The 18,161-nt window shown below is 47.1% G+C and overlaps 1 protein-coding gene across 1 annotated transcript in view; it reads left to right on the top strand.

Annotated features, from left to right (window-relative positions):
- LOC144153118 (uncharacterized) overlaps nucleotides 1–18,161 on the top strand; it is a 140,547-nt gene that overhangs the window by 44,397 nt on the left and 77,989 nt on the right. The window lies entirely within an intron of this gene.

Here is an 18,161-nt window from a genome sequence, read left to right as displayed (position 1 = left end):
CGTTTCGCGGCATCAGTAAGAGTCTTCCAATCATTTTTTCAACTTTTTTAGTTTGAAATAAATAAGAAAACGTGTGGTGCAAACTACAGCGCATCACGTCTCATGTACTGGTTCCTTTTGTTTCAATATTTATGATACCTTAGTGGTACAAATAATGGTGGAAAACATTAATTTCTGTATGAGCACACTAGTATTAGGGCGCGCAAACACAGCGAAGTGCTAGAAAAACGACACTGTTGACATGATGCGTGATGTACGTCCCCTTCCTTATAAAACGCAGTTATGCTGTACGCAACTATCCTCAGTCGACGGAAGTTCGTACAGAAAATCTTAGCAACTAAGCGCTTATCGGTTATATCAGGTACTTGCTGTCAATTTGGAAGTATTGCGAAGAAAAACGTTGTATTCGAGACACAACTTTCGTGACGCGCATCTCTCACCAAAAAAGAGCTGAAGGGTATCCTTAAAGTGGATTAGGTTTAGTTATTCACTGCCACCGTTTGTGTAGCAAAAATGTATTCCCTAAAACAGCAACTAAGCAACCCATTTCTCAATTATTCCTAATTAATCGAGTTGAAGCCCTACATTGTACCGCATACGTTGTCCGCATGGCAATAAGCATACTACCAGCACAGCATTTTGCTGCTGTCATGCTCGCAGCATTTCCTTGAACGACTAAAATAAATCACCTCGCAAAATGCTAGTATGGCGCCAGTGCATTTGTTATGTCCCCGTCATGCTCGGATTCGTACTGCTTTGTGCTATATTAATTGCAATGTTCTTAACACGTCTGGTGCAAAATCCACACAAAAGGCCACAAGCTAGATGACAACCTTCATTACGCTATGCCCAAGGAGCGCGACCAAGCACCTGATATAAAAAATAAAACCAAAACGCCACCATCTTCTTGGGGTGTTGAGAAATGATCTCGCCAATCAAGGGTGACAGTGGCGTCAACCAATCCATCGGCGCTTCTAAAAAGGGGTAGATCTTGACAAGGCGCATCACTCTGCCCCTCGCTGAAGTGAGCAGGGCGTCATGCTTCTATTATTGAAGTGCAGGTCGTTATCATCACTCTGACAGTGAGCTGAGAGTCCCGTACTTAAGTGATTACACACAGCGAAAGTTTTATTTGAACCAAGGTGTGCCATACTCCAGCGTAAAATCCGCCTTTTTGAACAACAAGCCCACTTGCGGTATAAGCGCAGTAAACAAGGGATATATACGACAGCGTGGCACCTCAAGGGTCTTCGATGCTGTTTGTCCTGGTCCCGCACGTAAACATACATAATATAAATAGAAGATAAGGACGCAGTGGAGGAACGTGAAGTTGTACATGCGCATGTATATGTCTTGCTTGGGACATGGACACGCCATATTATGGTATAACAACTTAGCCGCTCTGCGCCTAGTCGGTTCATGCTGATCCTTGATACAAATGGCTGGGTGTACTTTATGTTATCAATCACACAAGTGCTCATCCGACACCTTTTTAGGCTCATTTATTAATTTTGTTAGCCTTGTACCTGTACCTCAGTACCATTGCGCTTTATTGCGAGTTAGCAAGACGTCATCGGTGCTCGCTACAGTTCAGCTATTTAGCGAGGCTTCGGAGGTGAAGGGTGAAGTAAGTTTATTGTGGCGCGAGCTCATGGCCCTTGCAGATGTCATAACCAGTGTTGGTCGGAAATAAACCGGAAACGTTGGAGCGAGAAAAACGAAGATTAAAATGCAAGCTTTAATACAGAAGGGACTCCGAAGGAAACGCCACACTTTGTCGCCGGCCTAACCTTCTGCAATGCGGATCAGTCTTAAGTTGTCAACTCGCAACGGTCAACAAAAGTAGGGTGCACCCGCTCGCTCTCAAAAACTTACCTGCTTCCGGCCAAACGGACCGATTATATTTTGATGTGCGCCAAGAGAAGGGCGTTTTTGTTAGAAAACTTAGGACTGGGTGTTGCGCTGAGAGCTATATTCGTCGATTTTTGACGTCGCAAAGATAACAACCGCCAGTTTGCTGTATTCTCCAAGTTTACTCTGTATCAAAAGTGCACGCAATTCAATATGAAAAACTCCGCCTATTATTATAAATTGTAAGGCGCGCTGCGTCTTCACACCCCAACTAAAAAAAATTATCACAACGCTTTAAGAGAGTTTATTATTATTTTTTTCGTCATATTACTCTCTCTATGCAACTTTAGTTCAGAATACTGCACCGCTACTTGAGTGGATGGGAGAGTCTCCCCACGACGATGAAAAGAAATGAAAAAGAATTGCTCTATGTGAAAGGCAGCCCCCAAAGCGACACTAGTTGAACTTGGCCAAAATCGAGCAGTGATGAATGGCGCGGCCCCGAATTGAAGCGCCGTGGACGGTACCTACAAAAGCGAGCAGAGGAAAGCGAATGGCTTCTCTCCGCTCACGGTAACGATGTCCCAGTTCAGAAACGAATGTGATCTAATGCGTGCAAACCACAGAACCTTCCAGACAATGCAGGTGATGCTCCTCGCGGTTTGCTTACTTTCCGTTCCCTGCGTGTAAATTAGTGGATCATAAATGACAGGGTCGTCCGCCTGAAACGAGTATTTCTCATTGGCTAACAGGCTAAGGCGAGCACGTGATCACGGATTCGCTTCGAAGCCGCGGCGGCAGTTTTCCAGGTAAAGCAAAAAAAAAAAAAAACAAGAATGACCCATGTATTCAATATCACATGGCATGTCGTTAAATGTATTCGGTTGCTATAAGTTATTTTGAGTTCTACCATTACGGCGCTTTTCATAGCCGAACAGTGCCTCCGGATCGTAGAATCGAGATTTGAACGATAAATCCTTGCCCCCTCAGTGCTGACGAGAGCTTGAGACTTGATACTGGCTAGAAAGAGGACCAGACACGGAAAAGGAGGACAGGGAGGTTAACCAGGCGTTAAGCAAGGTTTGCTACCTACATAGTTGGTAAAGACTGAAATGATTAAAAAGAAAATTAAAGGAATGAAATAATACCGCAAACACACGTGCCCTTGCGTAGCTTTCCTAACGAACGTTGTAAGAGTTCACGTAGGTCAGTATAGCTCTACGGAATTAAAGAGCTTTGGTCGCTCTTTGGGGAAGTCTTGAAAAAGGGGATGCAAAACTGCAGAGGATGGGAATTATTTCCCAAATACTTCTCAAACTTGGTCAAGTTCAAATTTTTTAGAGATTATCTCCGTGAAACCAAAAAATTTCTCAAACATTCGATGAAGGAACATGATGTGGCAACCTAATTTTTTTTCCTGCACAAAACTATTCGTGTTAGTAACGGTATTATAACAATACTTTTGTAGACCATTCCGTTTGTTTAAGTGATATAACACGTGACGGGAAATATTTTAGTTTTTAAAGGAAGGGTCACGGAGTATTGTAGCCTTACGCCAGTTTACACGGTCAGCATTAAAACTATGTGTCGGCGGAGTTTTGCGCGCACAGTACGGCAAGCCCTTTCAGCTGGAATTTAGAGTATGCTCCGTGGCTCATGCCAAGCGCGCCTTATTCTTCGCGTCCACAGCTAAGCTAAGCTCGTACCACGTCTTAAAAGTTTCACCATTTAATACATCCACTGTGCCCAACCGATGCAATGCAGTAAAACGTGCCCCGCCGAAAGGGCCTATACTGTGGCGCCCACCGAAAAATTAGCTGAGGAGAGATAAATTTCAGGAACGAAAGGTAGACGGAAAGAACTAACAAACCTTTAGCAAAGGCATAAAAAAACTGTGGTTGATTCCTCTGTTGTAGGAATGGGTAAAACACAAAAGTGAAATGTGCAGCGAAATCTGCAGCTGAGCTTGATTTTCGGGTCGGCGGCTGTCTTGTGTGTGTGTGCTTGGCGAGCAACGTCCTGCTGGCGGGTCGCTTCAGCGAAGGTGTACAGGCATCATTTCCGTGACGGATATGACACCAGTGAAATCTTCGTGTGTCCCGTCATAACACACTTTCCTGTTCAAAAATAAAACCCGAAAACGAACAACCCTAAGCATAACGTACTTTTTAGTACTAAATGTTGCTTACCCGCAAGAAGACCCTGTGTGCAGGGGTGCACCCTTTACAGGCCGCTTGCTCCGTTGTGCTGGCGTCCCTTCCGTGACGGATATGACGTAAGTGAAATCGTCGTGATCCCCGGAATAAAACACTTTCGTGTTAAAGAAGGTCATTATCGAAAGAACGGAAAGAGAACAGAAAGTAGGAAGTACAGCTCAGGTGTATTAAAACCCTGCTGTAATCATTCCTCTTTTTTGCAATTTTACATGGTGTCAGCAGGACATAGAACAAATCGTGAAGACGCCTCATTACTTCCTCTGGGCCAACTTTCAGTTAGGGCCCCCATTCACCTGGACTCCTTTCTGCAAGGGTTTCTAGCCGATAATTGTGTTCCAGAGAAAGCCACCCCGAAACAGAAAAGAAGAGATACGTAAGAGGACAGAGCCTCTTTGTGTCTATTTAACTGAACATCACTGCCTTCCCAATGAGGAATCGATCGAACTTCGACAGTTTTTCACGATTTACGGTTTCACCAGTGACAGTTATCGCGTCGCCTATTTGTCTCAGCGTTAAACTGACAAGGGCAAAAAACCACAACAGGCAGGAAGAAATAGGACCATTTCTTCTCGCCTGCCCAAGAAAAAAAAGAGCATAGGAGAGAAAACTAGTGAATAGCTCGGAACTTCGGAATGTTCTTATTCGTCGTCTTCTTTGTACGCGTCTTTCTAATGTTATTTAGCTTCAACGTATCTCGTCGTTTTATAATTCTTGTAAAACTTTGTTTTCGCAATCTTTCCTCCTGTGGTGCCCAAACCAACGGGAAATAATTTACCTTCTTCTCTTTTTTCGGCACCGTATACAATGACCGTGAACCGTTAAGCAACCTGGCATTTTCTGCAAGACGTCTGAGCAAAATTTAAGCGTCGCACGTTGGTTCTCTCGTTATTATTTCTTACTAAAAAAAGGGTATTGGGGTCGGTGATAACAAATGGCAGAAAAAAATGCTGATCTGCAAAGTTTCCGCGCAGAAACTGCTTCCAAGCAGAAGGCCCGAAAACCCGCGAAAAACGTTGGTAGACACGGACGGTGAACACGAATGCTACGAGGGAATCTGCGGAACGCTGTCTTCGGAATGTTTCTTTCGTTTTCAGAATTGTCTTCTCCACAGCACCGTCAAGTATTGTAAAAATATACTCTAAATTAGTGTTGATTTTTATTCTACAAATAGGGGAACAACGCAACACAGACGAAACACATCAAGAAACTGACAACCACGAGCGCTGAGCGCTGGTTGTCACTTTCTTCATGGGTTTCGTCTGTGTTGCGCTGTTCCCCTTTTTGCAATTATGCACCAACTCGCCCGAGCCTTCACCATTGCAAGCTTGAATTTTATTTTATTTATTCATTAATTTTTGTTTGTTTATTTCTGTAATATAGGAAAAAAATCTGGAAAGCTTGCCCTCACGTGCAAGACTTGAATAGCAAAGGTTTAGGTGAGCATAAACGAACACATAGTTAAGCTGCATCCTTTATTCCATAGTGCTAGTCGCCGCCGTCGTCGTACGCGTCGAAGGAGTCGTCCTGTTCGCGGATGGTGGGTGCAAAGTCCCTGCGTGAACGCTGCCACGCGAAGGCCTCTTGTACGGTACTAAGCGCATGCGCACGACGACACGAAGACTGGCTCCTATACGAACGAACCGAGAGGCGCACGCTATGACATGGCTTATCGTTCGAGCAGGTGCAGGGCTTTTCCTACGAACGAACCGGGGAGCGCACTCTATGAAGCGGCGTTCGTGCCTTTCCGTTGTATATCGGGTACTACAACTGCACGATAGCGTTTCTCTCGGGATGTTTTCTGCAAGACCGAACTTACGGCGAACAACAGCGAAGCTGTTAATAAAGGGAGGAAGAGAAAATATCACCCATTGCCTTGAAAAAGTGTGCGCTCACTCAATAGCGCAGTTTTTACGTGGTTCGTAAAAGAGGTTCCTTGGCCCCTTTTTACGCGCGCAAACGGCGCGTTCAGTTCACAAAGTACCATGCAGCCCGGAAGAACAATTTCTGCCCCTCTCCCTATTTTTTTCTTGATCTTTCTACGTTGTAAACGGCTTGCTGCCAGAGCTTAGTGGAGTGGCCGCAAATGAGCGAAGATTATCTCATTTGTCGTAATCAAGCACAGCCTACTCGTTTCTCCATGCCCTCCGCAGGAAACACATGTAGCTCGGCAGGGACGAGCGTAAGCGCAAACGAGCGCCGGCTTCGGCGAGACGAGGCCTGCCCAGGGCGTTCCGCGCTCTTTTATAAGCCTAATTGACTAGTGTGTTCCTCGAGCTCAGTGTTGCGTTGCCTAACTAATTACTCGGCGTATACCTCGGGTTTTTGTTTGCGTTGCACTGGACACTGGTCTCTTCGGGGTGTCCTCCTGCTCATTATGCTGGCGCTAAATGGAAGATGCAGCATCTACTGAAACCCTCGTCGCTCCCGCAAAGCTCGTTGACGCCTTGCTAAAAGGCCGTTAGAGTGGCTTGGTGCTGTGATCAAGCGGCGGGTCGATTAGTGCACAGACGTTCGCTTGTGTGCACTGCTGAGGGCCTCCGATATCCTGGTCTACTGGGACAGCGTGTATGTTCACGTGTGAGACGTCTTTGCGTGCAAGAAAGGGTTCGTACGTAGATGCAGGAAGCTTTGAAGACGTGAGGCTGCAGAGGTGTTTTGCTCTTTTCCACCATCATGCGGGTGTGTGAAAAAAAAAAAGGAAGCGGCTGAGTTCAGCTTACATTTGATATGCAAAGCAAAAGCTGGGCTTAGTCTAGTTGAATCTTCGTTTCGCTTGGTTAACCTTTGATGGAGCTGTATTGCCGACCACGGCTAAAAGCCGTTCGGTCCCGTGCAACGCTCACAGAAGGAGACCCGGCCTCGCTTTCATTCTCGGCGAACGCGGCGTTTCTCTTCCACGGCGAACGCGGCGCAAGCTGAGTCACATCGCCCGTGACGCCCCAGCGGCGCATGCGTGGGAGGCTGCGGGTTTGGTCGACTGTCGATCAGTTGAGTGGCCGCTCCGTCGCCGCCGTAACGTGAGTGGCCGTGATGTGAACAGAACAACTCAAAATGGAGCCTTGTACGCAGCGCCAGCAGCGGGCCCGGCGAATCGCGCGATGCGCTTAATTCGAGGGGTGTGTCACCGGGGGGTGTGTGTCCGGTCAAAAGGTTAACTTTGGCATCCTCAGCGAAACCGCTGCACGACAGTAGTAAAGCTTTGCTTTAAAGGCACCGATGTCATACCTAAGTCCTTAGGTATGGAACGTGGGACACACCGGTATAATTGAGCATCCCACCTGGGCGCCCCGAGTGAATCCGCAATGTCCTTGCACAGCCATCTGTACAGCGTCTAGATACCGGCCTAACCGATAGTTGACCTAATCTAGATGTCGCATAGCGTTCTTTTTTCTGAGCTACGTGAGAGAGAAACTTTTGGGTAAATACTTCCCGAAAAGTTTCGGTGGGGGAGGGGGTTAGGGGGCATTCGATGTCATGAAAGCTTACATGACATCGAATGAAAGCTTACATGACATCGAATAATTAAAGAAGTTTAGGACAGGTAAGCGTAAGAAACATGCACACTCATTGCATTCATTGAGTTATGTCAGTCCACCGTCGATGTGTTAGCGCTTTTTTTTGAAAGACGACAGTCTTTATTGGGCTGTTCAACGCAGACATTTTGGTCTGTCTGTATGTCTGTCTGTCTGTGACTCGATTCAGCCACCCGGCCAAATTGAAACAGAGACTGCACAATAGTTTTATATACCCACAGAGATCTAAACGTCTAAGTCCGGTGTGAATGTTCATACATATCAACATTGTTGAACAATAACATGACATTACGCAAATATGGGGCAGACAATTGATCAATGCAGAAGTGATACTTGTGGAGTTCCTTTATTATAAATTACGGATGCTTGGTTTTTGCGATAGCAAATGAAATACTACATCAACTGCAGAAAACCGTCGCCTGCAGTTGTCCGTACTACAGTAGCTCCTGGCGGATTTACGAAATTGAACGGCAACAGCAACGAAAGGTTCCACTATAGGTTCCACGTTACGCTTGAAACGCTCGTGGAGTAGGGAAACGTGGTTCTATAGACGTTGTAGTAGGGTGTCTCGATTCACGCGTGTCTCCACTGTACGGTAGCGATGGCATCGGGGCACCCGATCTGGAGCAGGGGAAAGCGGCAAACTTAAATTGAGTTGAGCAAACCTCTAGCGTGTTATCTTGGAAGGAACGAGACGGCAAAGGAACAGCATGAGAGGTGAGCGGCTAAAAGATGGGATACATTTACTTGGCAGTGGCGCCAGTCGACTATCGTCTTTCGTCGACATTTGCAACAAAAGAAGCAGATACGCGGCCATTCCTTGCCAACGTTTTTGCGCAAGCGAAATGCCAAGTCCCGCCAGACATACCCCGTTAGGGAAGTGCGTGAGACACGCATACAACGTTAACTTCGTGTTCATACTTTTAAATGAAGCCATACATGTCTGGCGGTTACAAAGGGCGGTCTATACAAAGAACCTGCTGCAAAACACCCAGACAACAAAGAAAGTTCAACATAAAACAGGTAAAAAGCACTGAGACAGAACAAACCATAAAGAGTATGGAAGCTGTATACACCTGCGAGCCTCCCTCGGGCGTAGTTATTTATCATAAACATGAGCGGTCCAGACGCACAGGCGAAATTGGAGTGGGGCGGTGAGCTAAAAGGGAGTGCACGCGGGCAACACACCGGCAGCACGACGGTGAACGGTTCCCACCGTAGCGCCGGCAGGTCTGCGTCCTTAACATTTACGCCTTCCGAAGGCAAGCTACCGCTGCGCACGTCGAAAAGAATGGCTGATCGTTCTTGGCTCCATCGGCTTAGAGCGAGCAGGTACGGCGAAAATGTGAAATAAACGCGAGGAGAAGAGGGGTGGGGGCTATATGCTCAGATGAACACACGGACACTGCGCGGACACCAAAATGTTCATTCCGTTCTGCTGGCTCACAACTTGCTTGAGACGTCATAGGGACCTGGCACGCCACGGCTGAAGCCTCGGCCAGAATGGGCTCAGCAAGTAATCGTAACTGTCGCGCGGAACAAACTTCGTGTTATGAACACCTTTTCTGCGCAATTACACGGGTCTCCTTGTCAATAAACCGTTTGTGTCTGTAACAGTTCTGCTTTTTTTATGGCCGCGCCGGTAATGATGTGTTTTAAAAACACTGTGGCACAGGGCTGCAGCCGCGCGCGCTGTTCTTATTGCCCTCCTCACCATTGCGCGTACTCACGCAGGAGGGTTGGGTAATTGGCTTGTTAGTGTGTCCTTTATTTTCTCTTTCTTTCAGATTTACATCTTTATCACACTGTCCGCGAGATTCGTACGCCTATTGAATAAGAGCAAGACGTCAGGGAAGGCAGAATTCAAGAAAATCCCGAAAAGTGAGCATAAACCGGCTTCATAAGGCCGCTACTTATCGAAGGTCGTTTCCCGCAGTAGAGCAAAAATGTTATTTTCGGCGACCATTTCGTACGGTTACATCAAACATACGTATACTACGAAGGGATCTGGATCCGGTAGTGATTGCACTTCTAAACAATAACCTGTGGTCTCTCTACCTCACAATATGCATAACCCTAGCATTGCACAAGGCATGCACACTGCGAGGAACCACCGCGGGTTCGAGCTATTTGAGCACGCTCACGATACTGAAACGCCGTCGCGCCAACATAACACCGCCTCTGTTGGGCAGGTGGAGAAAGGGGCGACAAAGGAATATGCCCAGGGTACGGAGGGAAGACGTTTATTTTACATTAACGTTCTAGTCACATATTTTACAGTCCCAATTACATAATCTACAGTACAGGTACGTACTTCCCGTTGAGGTGAAAGGGGCGATGGGGCGCCACGCGCAAGTGTGCGCGTCGTCGGCGTAAAGCCAGTGGGCTCTTCGGCCAGGGCAAATTCCGGGGTGCGCGCACGTTGTGCGCGCGCGCATCGCCGTGCTGGCCAGATCGGCTCGCAGCAGCGAGGGAGACGGGGCCCATTCGCTCACGGGCGCGTACCGCATGGCGTGATCGTCGAGTGGTAGGTACGGCCTTACTATATGCAAGCGTAGGGGCAACAGGAGCAGCCTTAGGCACGGGCCGCAGCCGGAAGGGCTGGTGGGCTTTCGCCGGCGCAACAGAGTTGCAGCCGGCTGGTAAAGAAAGCGTCACATACCTTCGGCCAACGCCTTCGGCATCCTGGAAGCGTTTCCCCGAACGGACCCCCACGCAGGGCGCGCGTTCGCGTCCCGGCGAGGGTGGTGTTCGGGAATCGTTCAAACGGGCGAATGAGGTGAGGTTAGCTCCAACACCAAGGTGGAGCCCCCGCTGCGTGACAGTGTTTTATCGCCGCAACGGTTGCAGGAGTTTTAGAAGACGGCTCGGCTCTACACCGTGGCGCCGAGACGAGCCGGCAACTCGGGGGGGAGAGGGGGAAAAGCGCCGCGCAATGACAGAAACCTAGCGATCGCGCAATGGCTCGGGCGCCAGGATCCCCACAAACCTCACCTGTTCTTAATATTTAAATGCTTAGGCAACCTCGCAATGTTTCTGTACACTACTGAAATACCAGCACTGCAGGCGTTTTCTTCACAAAGATACCGAACTAAAAACGCACGCTTACCAAAGGCTGCGGCCCGAACAGCGTTGCTCTGAGCATCCTGGCTCCCTATATCCTGACTGACAAGAAGCACGTTGGTTAACAAGAGCAAAGGCAAGGGGTGCATCGACTAAAGAGTGGCCGTCTGTTGCTGGCTGCACCCGGCTCATCGTGGGGTTCCAGGGTCGAAGTAGCGAGGTATACGGAGACGTTCCTTGGTTGAAGTGGGCTGACGGATGCTTTCAGCAAGAAGCCCGATCACGTATCCGGAAACGGAGAAGAAAGGGATGCCAAGAAGGCGAGCGAGAAACGCATCAACTGTATTATCCTCCAGAGCCAGCGATAGGCCAGCTTTGCCCCGAAGGGAAGCTTCGGTATACTCGCCACAGAGTTCTTTTTGTCTTCTCCGAGTTGTATTATTGTGTTTTGTGTGCCCCGTCTGACGGAGAGCCAAGAAATACGACGTATAGGGAAAGAAACATTCGACCCTGCCGTCTGCTATACTTTAACTAACCCTACGAGTGGCTCTTATCTAGACGGTATGTTGTACCGCTGCCATGAAAGACTTGTTTTGCGAGTTGAATTACGAGGAGAAATGCAGTGACGCGATCGAAATGAAATCGTTCAGTGAAGGCAAAAATATTCGCTCCATACACAGGGCCTAGATAATGGCAAGTCTATTAACAATGTAACTCAAATTCAGCGAGAAAATTGCGTGATCCTCCGTTGAATTGTGTCCAATGTTTCGTAAGCACACACGCGTAAACTTTTTTCGCATATTTCTTTTTATCAACATGACAAAAGAAGCTCTGTTGGGGTTTCATCGTTTATAGCTGTTTTTACTCCCGAAATGTCAAAAAGGATTTTTTTCCCAAAAATAGATTATTTAGTGGGTTATACAATGGAGTGAAACGGCCATAACAATTTCCTGGTCTTGCACGCGCTCTCGGGGAATTTTGTCTGCAGCGACAGTATCAAATCTGTTTGCCAACATTCTATAGTGTTCCGTCTTCTAACAATATTTTTTCTATGCTCAAAAGCTGTCGTTCAACTTATCTCCACCGAAAATTTGTAGCTGGTCTCAGGAAATAATTTTGTTCATGTACGGAAGGAGATAACAGTTATGAGCTTTATACGATGTTAGAAGCAATGCTAGATCGTAGGTAATATTGATTCAAGTAAAATGTCTGGTGGACCTTGGAGAAACTTTACAATTGATCAAACAACTGCCAGTTGAACATTTCAACCAGTAATGCTACAGTATACACTGCCGCTGTGCAAATCTTGCGAATACATTGAGACAGGAAAAAGAGACAGAAGGAGGCAGAAAACGAATTTTGAGGGGAGCAGGAAGACCTAGCCTTGCAAGGAAGGCTTGTCGGAAGTAGCTCCTGTCGAGCAGCACGTTTTCACCCCTACTTGCAGCGAACCACCAAAAATCACAGCGGATATTACGCGATTGTAATGAGGATACTGGATCAGGCTATTAATGCAAATATAATTTGACGAGGACACTGCGTGAAGCATTCGTGCAGCTATGATGCGATGATTTAGGGCGATCAAAATCGGATCCACATTCCGTGCATCATCACGTGCTCTAGTCCTCAGCCATGAAGCACTTCTGAGGAGCTATCAAAAAATGTGTATCGCAAATATCCCACCATGGTTTACTAGCTATCCTCGCAACGCTGCGCTCACAAAACTGCCGCTGTCCCCATAGCGTATGTGCCAGAGCTGCTTATCCGCGCGATGCCTTAACACAGTTTCTGTAAAAGGTGCTGTCAAAGTCCTGTACATTAGATTTTGAATATCTCTACTGTGAATTGTGGGACGGTGTACAAGTCTGAGTGAAAAACAACAAATGAAAACCCCAGAGTTCCTTTCGCTCCAATACACTTTTCTCTCTCTAATACTCGCTCTTCTTTCTTGGCCAATACTCTTTAGATAATATGAACCATGTAGGCGCGCGGCCACTGAGCATGATTGGGTAAAGTTGCAGGTCGACACAGTATCACCTAATTCATCACTAACAGCTCCACTTTAAAAAAATTCCCCGCATTTCCCCGAGGGTAAGAATGTGAAAGTGCGAATGCACGGTTGAATTTGCGTGGTTCGGTAATGTTCGCGAAAGAGAGATCACACACACACACACAACTACAAAGAAAGAAAGATGCATTTATTCACAGACACCTATTTGTGTTGTCGTTGTACTTGATTGCTAGAGCGGATCTCAGCTTTGAAATTTCGTGTCAGTACTCCTTTAAGCGGGTGCATTAGCCCTTCTCACGCCCGATTCCTGGCCAATCCCCCACGTGGGTATGTGCCATGTCAGCAGGAACAACAACAAGAATGAGCCATGGGGACGCGGCCAGGCAGCGCGCGCCCATCTCCCCCCGTTGCTAGGGAAGACGAGGAGCGCGCGCACCCGCAGCTGTTGCTATGCGGACTACGGCGGCGGACGATTCAGGCTCGCTTAAGAAGTGCATTCGTACTTAAAACAACCCCTTTCATGATTCGATCCGGGCAGCCACTCCTTGGGGAAATTTCTCCGCTATATAAGCTAGCAGGGAGCCTTAGTAGTGGGAGATTATAATAATCTGCACCTCGCCATGAGGCAGCGAAGTTCGTAATTAAATAATGATAACAAGCCTAGGGGGTGAGGGTGAATTTTCTTTAAACAATTGCTCTCAAACTGCGAAGCTTTGTTATTTACTTCAAATTTCCTTTAGTGAGCCATCCGAAGGTACAAGTGCTTTTGATGATGCCAAAGTAAGCCTTGTCTAGACGAGAAAATACTGACAGATACATGCGAGTGGGGTTAGGCAAAGTACCCGAAGTTGAGAAGGAAAGAGGTAAAAACAAACGATCGGAGGAATTCAGTGGCGTTCACAGCTCGCACCGAACAGAAGCCGCCGAGCAATGGCAAGTGCAAGCCGATCGATTTCCCTTAGCAGCTGGGATGCTGTCCTGTCACAAAAGGAGAGAGAGGGGGGCAGATGGTAAGAAGAGAGGTCGATCTCAGGATGCCACTCCTAGCTCTCTGGACGATGGGGAGTTAAGTGGACGGCGCAGAGGCTACAAGGGCTGCTCTTCCTCACAACACCGCCGGGAGAGCGCGTCTTCCTAGCATTCAGCGCAGTGGTCGCGTCCTGCTCAAGGAGGTGTCAACGGGAGAGGTGACGCCTCCGTGTCACGATCGCCGATCTCGCCAGTATTGTCTCTGGAGTGCCGATCTGTTTCGGAGAAGGTCGGTTTCTACGAAGGAAAGCAGGGAGGGGTTGGGAGAGAAGGCACTGGAGTTGGATTAGGCGGCGACCCGCTCTTGTACCGTAGATCTCTACCGCCCGCTACACGATGTAGCGCGAGAAAACGACGCCTCCTCAAGTGTGCTGTGTTGCAGAAATAGAAGAAAAGGAAAGGGGAGAAAGCCCCGAAGTCATTAGGGGTAAAGGATTATGCCATTAATGACGTTTGTGTAATACTTTCGCGAGTATAGGGAAACGTAGTACCTAAATCAACCACGCCTTGTAAAAAATAAAAATTAAAAATGTCTTTTTATAAAATGTTCTTTATAAAATACCAGTAAAATTCTATATCTAAGCCATGGATAATGAGATTCAGGGAATTAATTTTACCCAAAATTCACGGCGACAAGCGACAGAACAACGCGGGATTTATATATGCGGAAAGAGACGGTGAGAGTAACAAGGGCTCTAAATTTGCAAACGTCGCCATTTTCTCTCCGTCCCCCATTTTCCTGACTACATTTCCGCATTCTTTGTGAGGCCCTTTGACCGAAAAGTATTCATGTTACTTGATATATCGCTCCGAATATGATCGATAAAAGCCTGTATATTGCTTACATCCGAAATGAACAAATTCCTGCCCGACAAAGTACTGCACAACTATGCTTTGCTTAAAAGCGGATAGCGAAAAAAATACTAATCCGGGAGGAGCTTGCTTGTAAGCTGAGTTACTGCCAACCTCAACAAATTTTAAATCTTTCCCAGTTATTTTCGTTGGAGGCGGATTCGATATTAGGCCCATCTTCCTACAATCTGTCACTTCTGGTGAGACTGTGCATGCACGCACTTGCCGAAGCACTGTTCTTTTCCGTTGTTTTTCTTGTCTTGTTCTTGTTTGTTCATGTATGAAGTTGTTCATCTTAGATAAACTGTAGTGCCCGTTCGTAGCCTCCTTCTTACCTTGAATACTCTCGGCGGGATTCAACTAGAGGCCCAAAAGCCAAACATAGCGTCGCTCTGTACCTATCCGATATTTTAGATGCGGAGCCCAATGTCTGCCATGGCATGATGGCGAATCGCTCCCGACATGTCAATGAACAAAAATCTGACGATGGTGTTCAGCTCTTGCCTGTAGGAGAGAATTACGGGAGAAAGATGTGCTTGTTTCCCGTGCTTGTTCTTTTTCTCAATACTTGCTTGTTAGGAGCAAGCTTATGTTTGTAGCACGGTGCACCGAAAAACAAACTTCTTGTTGCTTAAGGCCCAAGAATACAAAGAACTCCCATATAAACTCGTGCACAGAAAAACACTATGGAATAAACAATACACAGCTAGATGTCTCCTCGGAGAGGTGTGATGTACACGGGAAAGCTACAGATTCAAAATTTGCTTTGTTTCTAGGCTAAAAATTTTATCTGGTTTTTACTAGCGTTCTTTTATTGGTGGTATTCCCTGTTGCTATGGTTTTACGCCACAGATGATCCCGAACAACGCCCTCTTAACAGCGAAGCTGTTTAGCGAATCGGAATTTTTCGTGTCCGCAGTTAAAAATAACAAGAAAAAGCCGATTGCGTGCACGTGAGCGCGCACACGTGAGCGCGGTCTTCGTGTGACGGTCCGGCTGTTAGCAAATCCGAGAACATGCCTAGCGCTCGTGTGTGTGCGCCTGGCGACGACCGCCCAGGGTCGCCTGCGCACGTTAGTCAAGCCAAGCATACCCACTTAGGAAGATCGGCCAAGATTGCTGCGACTGCCCGGCAGACCAAGAAAATGCCGAGCGCTCGTGTGTGCGTACCTTACGGTGACCGTCCAGCCTCCCGTTTGTAAAGCCAGTCATAGCTATCCAGAAAGATTGGCCAAGGTTGGCTAAAAAAGGAAGCTTCAGTGTTCTCCGTAATCGTAGCAACACTTGCTCGGAGCCAGCAAGACGCGTCATAGCGCATGCCCATCCAAGGTGATGTCCAATGATTATCACTTCCATAGAAATGAAGACGCTCACACTTATAGCAACAATGATGGAGTAAAGGTCGTTGCGGCAGCGAAGAAGAAGCAAATCTGCTGAAGTCGTGCACTTGAACCTTCTTGATGGTCGTGTAGGTTTTGTACAGCTTCGTTACCTTCAAGTCTTACGGGTTAGTGTGAGCTTCAGTTTTCTCGCAACCGGATAGGACGCAGAGATTTTTTTGTTTTTATTTGTATATGCATTTGCAGGCTCCTTCAGCACCATCTATACCACGAAGTCTCACCAGGGGTTGCAGACTAGCTTCCCCACAATGCCTTGAAGCTCTGTGTAGCTTCCCTCTGGACAAGGGAACGAAAGGCAAGCCGTACAGTTAAAACACCGGCAGTGGTTTGCGAGGAATTAAGATGTAATAAAGGGAAAACGAACTAAGCGACATAAATTTCGCGAGCAGCGGGAGTGAGGACAGTGTTTGGGCAGAGCTGAGAAAGCAGGAGCAGAGCGCGTGCTCGCGAGCGAGAAAATGTGGAGGCGAGCGCGACGGCAGATATTCCATTAGACGGAGCTCTGTCCCTCAGGAGAGCCGCGGGCAAATTGAAATGAGTCTGCAATCTGATTGGGACTCGCGGGCACAGCATGACAAGGGGGAAGAGAAAGGCAGGGAGAGAGAGAGGGAGAGAGGGATAGGTAGAACTAGAGCGAGAGAGAGAAAGAGAGTGAGAAAGAGGGAGATGGATAGATGTAGAGGCAGGAACGACAGAGGACTAGATGTGGCCCACGCGCTTGCTAGGCGTTCGAAGCAAACACTGGAGAGGAAACATGAAGGGGGAAAAAGAACCGGTGATTCCTGGCACTTACTTCATCGTGCGCTGAAGCAATTTTTGTGCGTCATAACAAATAAAGGCCCGAAGCCAAAGAATGTCCCCCAATGTCGCCCATCGCCGGCTGCGCCTCCCGCATTGTGGCGAATCGTTCAGGCAGAGTGACATCCTGTCCCATGAGAACAACAGCGTGCTGCCGCCTGCAGCAGCAGTTTTTCGTACGACGTGTGTGGCTGGAGAGAATTTGTTGTGGGCCATGTTTACTATCTCTACCTTCTTTCGTATTTGCTTTGCGCGCTCGCTGCATCCCGCCCATAAGCGTTCCTATCGAGTAGAAAGCAGAGTAGCAGCGGCGGAGTAATTTACGTGAGAAGAAGCCCAAAATGCAATTAACGAGAGAACCGGAGCTGTATATCCCCAGTGCATTCAATACACAGCAGTTTGCACGTGTGTTTCTTTTTCGGGGCAGGAGTGAACGGCGAAGTTTACCTTTCTTTGCGGCCAACCTGGCGAGTAGTACACCCTATTCAACACTTTGTTGTTGTTGTCGTTGTTGTTGTTGTTGTTGCTGTTTGGAATTTGCTATCAGCGGAAAGCCAAGTTTTAATTAAATACCACAGATTTTGCTGTGTAACCCCTACTCTTGACTCTGTGAACGGACTGTGAAAACCAATTAGGTAGACGCGTTGTCCTTTTTGAAAAAACGAAATAGAAAGCTCGAGTGCATAAATTCTACCCCCCCTACTCCCCCCCCCCCCCCCCCCCCCCCCGGCTACAGTGGCCCCCTTTATTTTCATGTATGCTTTTCGGAATTGTGTCCCCGCTTGCGTCAGAAAAGTTCATTCTTGGCTAAACAATACCGCGGGAATTTCCAACCTTGTTCTTTTTCTACTTTTTATAAATGCAATGAGACGTCCTACATGTGCAGACTGGTGTGGCATGCTGAATGAAAACAGGTTTTTTTTTAAAGTAAATTACACATTTCTCAAATAAATATTTCTGGATGTACGCATTTTTATTTTTTTTCATTATACGTCGAACGAGTGGAGTTCGTCGGATTTGCACAGTCTGATCGAATATTGCCACTTTTCGAGCCGACAGTGCGGGGAAGCGAACTTATTTTGTTTGTTTTGTTTTCATTCCACGTGTTTTTTTTTTCTGCTTCTATGTTTATGACGCTGCTTTAGCAGCCGGGTTTTTATTCGGTTCATAAAAACCTTTTCACAATGTAATGTATACTACGTTTGTTGTAATTCTTCATGGTTTATTGTTTCCAGTATTCTAGATGAAAAGATATAGTTTTATGTTTGTAATTAGAAATTTTCGATTTATTTTGCGAAAGCAAGTGGCCTTGCCAATTCTGATGCTTATTTCACGGCTAACATCGAACACAAATTCGGAGAAATTAACTTTCGCCATACAAACAGAATGACATCACCTCATCGACTCA

Source organism: Haemaphysalis longicornis, unplaced genomic scaffold (genome assembly GCF_048455015.1).
Source record: "Haemaphysalis longicornis isolate Haplotype H1 unplaced genomic scaffold, Haemaphysalis longicornis Haplotype H1 scaffold_9, whole genome shotgun sequence".
Classification (NCBI taxonomy): domain Eukaryota; kingdom Metazoa; phylum Arthropoda; class Arachnida; order Ixodida; family Ixodidae; genus Haemaphysalis; species Haemaphysalis longicornis.
Note: the sequence above shows the minus strand (reverse complement) of the source record. Positions and strands in the feature narration are given on the sequence as shown.